Source organism: Rhinatrema bivittatum, chromosome 4 (assembly GCF_901001135.1).
Source record: "Rhinatrema bivittatum chromosome 4, aRhiBiv1.1, whole genome shotgun sequence".
Lineage (NCBI taxonomy): Eukaryota > Metazoa > Chordata > Amphibia > Gymnophiona > Rhinatrematidae > Rhinatrema > Rhinatrema bivittatum.
In genome coordinates, this window is record NC_042618.1 from 437,022,592 (window position 1) to 437,033,424 (window position 10,833).

A 10,833-nucleotide genomic window follows, 5' to 3' on the forward strand; every position below is an offset into this window, starting at 1 on the left:
CCGTAGACAACAGCAGCTAGACTCCTAACAGGATCCAGGAAATTCGACCACATCTCACAATCACTGATAGCTCTGCATTGGCTACAGATACAATCCCAAATCCATTACAAAGTCTTAACATTAATACGTTCCTCCCTCCATTCTGACAACGCTGGCCTGGTAGGGGTGGCGCTGCAACCATACATGAACATAAGAAAATGCCATACTGGGTCAGACCAAGGGTCCATCAAGCCCAGCATCCTGTTTCCAACAGTGGCCAATCCAGGCCATAAGAACCTGGCAAGTACCCAAAAACTAAGTCTATTTCATGTTACCGTTGCTAGTAATAGCAGTGGCTATTTTCTAAGTCAACTTAATTAATAGCAGGTAATGGACTTCTCCAAGAACTTATCCAATCCTTTTTTAAACATAGCTATACTAACTGCACTAACCACATCATCTGGCAACAAATTCCAGAGTTTAATTGTGCGTTGAGTAAAAAAGAACTTTCTCCGATTAGTTTTAAATGTGCCCCATGCTAACTTCATGGAGTGCCCCCTAGTCTTTCTACTATCCGAAAGTAAATAACCAATTCACATCTACCCGTTCTAGACCTCTCATGATTTTAAACACCTCTATCATATCCCCCCTCAGTCGTCTCTTCTCCAAGCTGAAAAGTCCTAACCTCTTTAGTCTTTCCTCATAGGGGAGCTGTTCCATTCCCCTTATTTTGGTAGCCCTTCTCTGTACTTTCTCCATCGCAATTATATCTTTTTTGAGATGCGGCGACCAGAATTGTACACAGTATTCAAGGTGGGGTCTCACCATGGAGCGATACAGAAGCATTATGACATTTTCCGTTTTATTCACCATTCCCTTTCTAATAATTCCCAATGTTCTGTTTGCTTTTTTGACTGCCGCAGCACACTGAACCGACGACCACAGCGACCACTAAGATCTCATAATAAGACGACTAGCTGTGCTCTCATTGCAGAATACACACCTAACAAAGATGAGACCACTGCAGGCCCTACACTTTGGAACTCGCTACCTGAGACTCTGCGCCTAACTACTGAAACGAAGAAATTCAAATGTGACCTCAAAATGTGGTTATTTCAAAATGCCTATAATCTCACTTAACCTTTCTGAAATCATCACTTGCTCCTACACTGACAAACTCATTATGAACTTATCTACAGGACCCCTTATCACTTTCTTTCCAACCCAACTCAAATAAATAAATCTGAAACACCCTTGCTCAACCCCCTTCTTTAGATCCCTACAGCATCTTTTGTTAAAAATGCTACCTCTTCCCTACTACGTCATCCCTATATATTTCCCCTCCCCTGACCGCGTTAGTCAATGTACGTCTTTCACTAAAATTGATGATATATGAACATATCAAGTGATTGTAATTGGCTACCAATAATATTTATGTCATGATGTAAACTGTTGTGATCTTCACTTGGAGTGACAGTATATAAAATGGCTAAATAAATATTAAATAAAATAAACCGCCAATGCTGAAACTGAGAATTGGCTACCAATTTGTTTCAGTTCCCACGCGTGTGGAAGTATTTGTGTCCTGAGAGCATCTTCTAACAGATTTTACTTTCCTGTAAGTGTATTCATTCGAGAGATCACTTCTTTCTAAAGTTTTACTGCTACCGAGCATAGACTGAGAGATCTTGTCCTACCTTGCTTGTTTATGTAATATGTTGTACTTGATTGTCCATTTGGATCTGAAGATGACAACGGACAGCAAATTTTGAAAAGAGATGAAAGCGCATTGTACACTGCTTTTAACTCCAATAAGTTGATGTGGAGATTGGCTTCTTTTCTTGTCCACTGACCCTGTGTGCACATGTTGTTTAAATGAACTCCCCACCCTTTGAGAGATGCATCCTTCACCAGAGTTCTTGCTGGCGCAGTGGGACAGATTGGTTTTCCTTTATTCAGGTTTTGAGTATTTGACCACCATTTGAGACTGGATTTAACTGATGAGGAATGAGAATGTTCTGCAATAGGGAGTGGAGAAGTTGAGACCATTGCATTTTGAGAGTCCGTTAGGCCATTCACATATTTATTCTGAACCAAATGTATTGCCACTGCCATATTTATTTATTGTTTTTTATATTCCGCTTGTCACACTTTTTTCAGCACTTCAAAGCAGATTACATTCAGGTACTGTAGGTTATTTCCCTATCCCCAGAGGGCTTATAATCTAAGTTTATACCTGGGGCAATGGAGGGTAAAGAGGCTTGCCCAAGATCACAAGGAGCAAGTGTCCTAGTAAGTGCATAAACATTTTTGGTGAAGTTCAACTGAGAGATAACTGCTTTTGTAGTGCCTTTATTATTCTGATATTCGGTAGGAAAGCTTTTTGAGATATGGAGTCCAGCCGGGCACCTATGAATTTTATTATTTGAGAAGGTGTGAAGTTGAACTTTTCCCAATTTATGAGAAAACCTAGGTGTTGCAATGTTCTCATGACCTGTAAAGTTTATTAAGAAGAGGATTTGTATGAGGGACTTGCTTTTAACCAGTTTTCTAAGTATGGTTAGAGTGAAATTCCTTGTTTCCTCAACAAAGCCGAAATTGCACTAGACACTTTGTAAAGACTCTTGGAGCAGAGGAGAGATCAAAGGGTAACACTTTGTATTGGTAATGTTGATTTAGGCATTGGAATCTTAAGAATTTTGAATGCACATGAATAAGGATGTGAAGATAACACATCTTCCAGATCTAGGGAGGTGAACCAACTGTTGCTATGAATGAAAGGGACAATTGTACCTAATGAGTTAATTTTTACTTTTCTTTTTTCAGAGATTTGTTTAGCAAATGAAGATTCAGAATTGGGCACATCCCTCCAGACTATTGGATATTAGGAAATATCTGGAATAAAAACTCAACCTTTCCTGATCTGGGGGAACTTTCTTGATTGCTTGCTTTGATAGGAAGGCTTCTATTTCTTCTGATGTTCCTTCATCAGATTTATGGGAGGAGAATGAGATTGTTCTGGATTTGAAATGAAATTGAGATAAACCCCTTCTTTATAATTGATAAAAACCCATTTGTCTGATGTAATTTGAGATCATTGATAAGTGTTGCACTCTTTCCCCCAACTGGTAATTAACAAAGAGGATTGTCAAAAAGATTGGTTAACCTTCTGAATAAACTGAGATACTCCCCTAGAAGATCTCTGTCCTCTGGTAGTCAGTGCAGTGGGTGTCTGGTACTGATTTTGATTGTAGGTTCTGGCCCTATAAGGTTGATATGCAGGAAGTTTCTTTGTATAATTGAATCCATATGGTTTTTCCTTGTTGGAAAGGAACAAAAGAAGAACTTGCCAGAGACTGAAGAGCTGTGCTATGTTCTTTCATAGTGTTGACTGCTTCTTGAACCTTTACTCCAAAAAGGTTAATCCCCTAAACTTGGGGCAACTGCTATGCAATCAAATCTTCCCGAATATTGGAAGCCTTCAACCAAGCTAGGTGCCAGGAGGCAATGACAGTAGCTGAAGATCATACTGCCCTTGTTAAATGACCAGTTGCTTCTTCCAAAGTAGTAAGGTGAGAGTTTAGGATTTTGATATCTTTTAAAAGATGTGTGACATCTTCTTGATATCCTGAATTGTGTTAAACAGGTATTTGTATTTGATGGGCAGCAATTTGCTTTGATAGCATTGCTGACTGAAATTGTTCCTTCCCCCCCCCCCCCCCCGGCTTAAAAGTTTTCTTCCCCCACACAGGATGATCACAGCCCACAAGACGAGGCAGTGGACCCCCAGTCACAGTTCTCTCCAGAGTCAACTTTGGAGCCCTGTGACTCTCCATCAACTTCACCAGGTTCCTCTACAGGAATCCTGTCAGACCAGCCAGAGGAACCACCTGAACTGTCTTCGTCCCAAGAAGACCTGTCCTACTCTAAGTTTATTGAGAAGGTGGGAATACGTTTGAAGATTGAAACCAAAAAGGTGCCAGATCCAAGTTCGGAGGTCTTGGGGATCTTGAAGATCTTTGAAGACCCAGCTGAGCCTACAGCCTTGCCCTCCCATTCAGTCCTTGATATGGTAATGGACAAGGCATGTGAATCTCCCTACTCAGGACCAGCAATGTCCAGGAAAACTGACCTGAAGTTCAGGATGAGGAAATTCCCATACTATGGAACAGTACAACTACCCCATGCTTCGGTAGTCATAGAATCAGCCATGAAAAAGTCAAAGAAGTCGGGGCTTCACTCAAATACCCTGCCCGGTAAAGACAACCGATACATAGATGAGTTTGGACAGAGAAGCTTTGAGGTGGTGATGCTGAATGTTAAATCCAATACCACCAATTCTATATCACTCAATACTTGTATGAGTGTTTACAATCCCTAAAACTGCTTATCAAGTTTGGACTGTTGGACAGTGCGTTGCCTCAGTCCTTCACAGATCTGGCAGAGGGCTTGTGCCACCGCCTTCAGACAGTGTATGAGGTGTTCGAAACATTGGTGGGATCCATAGCGGCCTGGAGAATAGCCTGGCTGCATGTCAGTATCATATATGAGGATGTACACAAGAAGTTGGCAGATCTGCCTTGTAAAGGACACAACCTGTTTGGGGACAAGCTGCAGGAAAGTGTATCCCAGCTTAAAGAGCAGAACATGGTGGTCTTGTCCCTGTCTACCCTGGGAGACCAACAGTCCTCAAACAGGAAGTATTACCTGACCTACAAGAAGTCCTGTTACCAAAAATGCCCCTTCCGGGGCATCTACTGTCCACTAGTATACCAACAGCCCAGGCAACAGTTTGTAACTCAGGAATAGATCAAGAGGCCAACGTCAACAAAGACAGTTATGGGGCAACAAACCAAAACCACAGCAGGGTTTTTGAGGAGGGGCCCAACTGCCGCTACTGTTACCAGTGTGGGGCAGACAATCCAGATTCTATAACTCTTGGGAAACTATTATATCAAGCATCATCCACGAAGGGTACAGGCAAAACTTCAAAATGAATCCGTCTCTACCGCATCTTGTTCCTTAGTGTGAGACTCCATTCAAGCACAACAATTGCAAAGGAAAATGGATTCACTACTTCAACAGGCAATACAAGTGGTGCCTCCACACCGATGCAACAAAGGTTTGTACTTCCTTATTCCGAAGAAAACGGGCCTTCGCCCAATTTTGGATTTGCGGACCCTCAAGTATTTGCAGAGGGAGATGTTCAAGATGACATCCCTCAAATCCATTCTGCCTTTCCTGCAGCCCAATAATTGGATGTGCTTGCTGCATCTCAAGGATGCTTACTCCCACATACCAATACACTATTTTTCATGGCGCTACCTGTGTTTCCAGGTCAATACGCGGCATTATCATTACAAAGTTCTCCCCTTTGGACTTTTGTCCGCCTGGAGAATTTTCACAAAAGGTTTAGCAGTAGCGGAGGCCCACCTGAGAAGGAAGGGAATTCAACTATTTCCTTACCTGGACGATTGGCTTCTGGTGTCTTCGGAGGCGACTGCTCTCCAAACACACATACTGGACACAATACATTTTTTAGGTCTAGGATTCATAATAAACTACAAGAAAACCAGTTTCAACAACACAAACTCTTCAATTCATAGGGGCCACCATAAACACCATCATTAGGAAGGCTTACTTCCCAGAAGAAAGAGCTCAAACCTTTCACACTCTAGCAACAGTTAAAGTAAAGTTTGAGAGTTTTGCTCGATCTGTCTGAGCTGGGAGCGATTTGCCCAGCATTTGTTCATCATTCCTTGGATGGAGAGACTCTACTACACTCATCCCCCTATAGTGCTAATATCCCAAATGATCCAGAAATGCATCGCGGACCTGATACTCATCGCTCCGGCATGGTCAAGACAACCTTGGTACACCTATCTAATTTGATTGTCCATCACGCCTCTTATCTTGTATCTACAACTCAGGAAGGGAGCACACTGCTGCACCCTATACACTGCTTGCTTCATCTTACAGCTTGGAGATTGAAAGGAGAGTATTCAGTTGTCAGTAGGGATCCGGGACATCTTAGTGTCAGAAAGAAAGCCTTCCACAAGGAAAAACTACCAAAGTAAATCGCAGCATTATATAACCTGGTGTGATGAGAGGGTAGTCGACCCATTCTGCTGGACTACTTGCATACACTTTACCAAGCAGGGTTGGCTACAGCATCCTCTGGTGTCCCGATTCTTCATGAAAAGGATCCTGAAACTGAGGCCAACTGTGACAAAGCCTCTGGTTTCTTGGGATATAAATCTGATTTTGGAGCCGCTCATGTTCCCGTCCTTTGAACCCATGGATAGTAGCCATATGAAATATCTGATTTGGAACGTGTGGTGTTCCTGGTCACAGTAACCTCAGCAAGGCAGGTTAGTGAACTGCAGGCCCTGGTTCACTGGTTTACTGCAGTAAAGGGCGACGGGCAAAAAAGCATGCCAAAAAGGTGCCATGAAAAAAGGGCTCGCCACAAAAAGGCTCATCTTAAGAGGCGAGGATTAATAAGGGTGCACCCGTCATCCTTTACTGCTCGCCTCCGGTGTGGGGGGGGGGGTATCCTGGACAGCTGAGTGGGGGAGTGTTGGGAATGGCAGCAAAGGGCGACAGGCACGCCCTTATCAATCCTCGCCTCTATTAAGGCGAGCCTTTTTGTGGCGTGCCCTTTTTTCGTGACACCTTTTTTGGAACGCCTTTTTGCCAGTCGCCCTTTACTCCTCGCCCTTATTGGAGGATACCTGTTCACTACCCTCAGTATTTAGTTTCACCATGACAGTTACCTTGAACTCATCCCTCCTTCTTACCAAAGATAATCTCTGCTTTTCATTTGAATCAAACCATCACATTACCAACTTTTTCCCTGAAACCACATAATGAGAGGGAAAGACTCCTTCACACCTTAGATTGTAAAAGGGCTTTGGCTTACTACAAGCGATGAATGCATGCAGAGAATAGAACTTCTCAACTTTTTGTGTCTTTCAAACCAATTGCGCCAGGTCTACTGGTGGCAAAGAGGACTTTTGTCAAACTGGATATCCCGGTGCATTCACTTTTGTTACTCAAAGCGCTTGGCAGAGCTTTCCAACCCATTCAGAGCACATCAAGTGAGAGCCATAACTGCTTCAGTTGCACATCTCCACATGTTACTGTTGCTGGGCGTTTTGTAAAGCAGCCATGTGGTCATCTCTATACTTTCACATTACACTATACCCTGACCAGCAGGCATCTTCGGGTGCAGCAATGTTAAGGCACTCAAGGAAATGAGGCTGTCCGTGACCATTGCGAGTTGAGCACACAAGATCAATTACACCTGCAAGAGGTGGGCACCCCCTTCAGAGTACATCAGGGTGTGGGACACAACCCTAAGTTGGGGACACCCAGACAGCATGGCTAATTCAGCCTGTTTATTGATGGGGAAAAAAGTAAGTTTGCTTACCGTAAACGGTGTTTTCCATACATAGGATGAATTAGCCATGCTAACCCACCCACCTCCCTGGACAGCCTCTCCACTCTCACTGCACTGGATAAACTATGTTAAAGACAGAGGAGAATCGGTGATCATGCGGTAAGAGACGCGCAGTCACACACAGTCAAAGTTCTGTGATCTTTGAGAGAACCTCTGCCCAGGGTCGCCCGGAGGATGTCCCAGACAGCATGGCTAATTCATCCTGCTATCTACGGAAAACCCCGTTTACGGTAAGTAAACCTGCTTTTTCCTTTTTTTCAATGTTTTTTTCAGAAATTTCTGAAGAATCCAAAGTTAAAGCTAATTTTGAATGTTTTTTCTTCACTTTGCATTTGAAAACTTTTTTCTTTGTGAGTGAAAGAAGATGAAGGAGAATTTCCCTCAGACTAAAGTACAAGAACCCTTGGGTTTTATGAGGAATGGGAGAAATCTAGCTGAGAAGAGATGCTAAGCTTTCTGGATGGCGATCTGTGTTTGCTATGAGCTGAGTGTGAGGTTACTTAATAATGAGATGAAATTGATGACTCCCTTTGAGTAGTTTAAGCTGAGCGATGACGCAGAGATGCTGCATTTTATAATTTCTTTAACAGTGACATAATGGTGAAATGGTTGGCTCCATACTGTGTGGTGAATGTGATTATTCCCTATGGTGTAGTGAAGGTGATGGTGCCTTTGTCAGCTGGCGCAGAATTTGGAATGGCACATATTGGCACGAAGAGTGTGAGTGCCCCGAATGGCATGTAGATATTATATCTTTGAGGTGTGTGCACTTTCCTTATCTGATGGCTCCAATAACATTGTCTCTATAGGGAGGGTCTTAGATGAAGGTTATCTGGTATGCCGTTTTTTGAGTTTAGACTATTCTTTCATGTTTAGATTTACGTGACTCGTGATTTTTCCTTTGTAGCCTTTCTAAGTCTTTTAGATTTATAAAATCTCACCAGAGAAGACTGTTTACGAGTGATTTATATTATTTAGTTCCATCGCCAATTTATAATAATGATGCTTTAAGACTCTAGGGGAAATGCATCCGCTCGGGCCACAAGTTGTCAGGATCCAAACTTTGTAAGCAGACATTATGTAGATCTAAAGATCCCATGTGTCTGGGATATCTCCAGAATTTTTTTGAATAGAGCCTTAACTTTTGTCAGGTTCTCCATGAAGTATTGCAAGATAGAAACTGAACAAAAATAACAGACTATGGTTTAGACGTTTGGCTCAACGAAGACTAGAGATACGGTACATGTCATATCATTCTGCGGAAAGAAGTGACTGAGGTATTCCAGGACAGTGACTCTGCTCTGGAACCTACACACATGCTCCCAAAGTTCTTCGAGAAACTTCGGAGCTAAGAAGACTCCAATAGGTCCGTATTGGCACAGTCTGTGATGTCACCTAACATGTGGGGCTGTTCTGTGCGACTGTCCACAGAGAATCTTAATGTTAATTATTTTCATAACCACAAGGAACGTGGTGTCCCAACACTTTTATACCTGCATTGTTTAGGATTACAATTAGACAAATCCAAATTCCACTCAGTTGTTAAATGTGATCTACTTAGTGTTTTAACACTAAATTTCGCTGCCTTTTTGTTTAAACACTTCTTTGGTTAACTAGCTATCGGGCTGATACAGTAAAGTGCGCTCCAGCGGAGGGCACTGTTAGCCCGCTATTACCCCTTACTGTATAAGGAGTAAAAATAGCGCGTTGAAAACGTGCGGCCAACCCCCCCCCCAAAAACTAATAGCGCCCACAACATGCAAATGCATGTTGATGGGCCTATTAGTCATTCCCGCGCAATCCAGAAAGTAAAATGTGCAGCCAAGCCGCACATTTTAATTTCGGCCGACACCGGGGAAGTGTACAGAAAAGCAGAAAAAACTGCTTTTCTGTACACCCTCTGACTTAATATCATAGCGATATTAAGTCAGAGGCCCCAAAAGTTAAAAAAAAAAAAAAAAAAAATTTAAAATCTGCCCTCTGGTTGGAAGACGGATGCTCAATTTTGCCAGCGTCCATTTTCCGAACTCGTGGCTGACAGCGGGCTCAAGAACCAATGCTGGAAAAATTGAGCGTCTGCTGTCAAACCCGCTGACAGCTGCCGCTTCTGTCAAAAAGTAGGTGCTAGGGAAGCGCTAGTGTGCATAGCACCTCCTTTTACCACGGGCCCTCATTTACATATTTTGTTTTACTGAATCACGCATTCGGAAAAGTTTTATTAATTAATTATTGGATGTTCTATTCATCTGCTGTTTTGAAATATTTCTTTTTTTTTTTATTAGAATGTTTTATATTTCTTTATTTTATCATTTGTTTTATGATGAATGGCGATAACTGTTTTTCCATTGTTGCACTACATACAGAGTCTTGCTTGTTGCGGTTTCCAGTTCAGTGTTTGTCTGCACATTTCTATTTATACTTTATGGTCTCTCTATTCTGTATTTGAGATAGTTTCTGTGTTCTGCATGTATGACCAAGATGAGGGATTCTATTAGCTTGTTTCTGTATATGGATCTGTAGTAGCTAGGCTTTTTCTGTTTTCCTAATAGAAGGTGTATTGGTGTTCTAGGACCTGGTGTAATATTTTTCAGTGTTGTCTTTTCACAGGTAAGGTGTTTTGAGTGCTGGCAGTTAATGTTGTTTTAGTATGGTATGTTTACAAAGCCCCCTGCATTTAAGTCTCCTAGATCATGTTTGTGTTCAGGCTGAGGGCATACGTTTTCACTTGGCCATAGGTGCCAAATGGCCTGCGCTCTGCTCTGGCTATGTACTCTCTAATCTGGCTGTGCAGTACAGTATCCCAGGAGATGTCATTCCAGATCTACCGAAGGATCCTCCATGTCCCCCTGCAGAAGCCGAGGAGACTAAACGGACTGGCAGCCAGTTTCGGCAAAGCAATACAATGCTACTTTGCCTGTTAGTCCTCATCTACTCCTTCCTCTTCCATGGAAGAGAACCCAGCAGAGTGCTTCTACCTGGTCTCATCTCTATCCTTTTCTCACAGGTCTTCTGTCTGGGTCAGTGTATAACGGAAACCACTTAGGTCTAATTAGGCAACATTGTGATAATGGAGCAGTAAGTGAAATAGACAGTAGTAGACAAAGTAGACACAAAATAAACCTAACACCAAAGAGATGTGGCTGGCCTAATTTATTCATATAGATTGTCAATCCAAAAGACTCACGTCTTGCCATAGTTTTCGTGTAGGACTGCCACTACAGTGTACATAGCTTACCATAGCTTGTACCTTCTTGCTTGCCTCAGCTATGCCTTTGATCCTGTCCTAGGCCTCACATTTTGGCGAGATAGTATGATGGAACTTCAGCAGGCCCAAGACATGGTGCCAAGTGCTCTATAAGTCCTAGAAATCACAAGTAGCTCAGCTGCTTAAA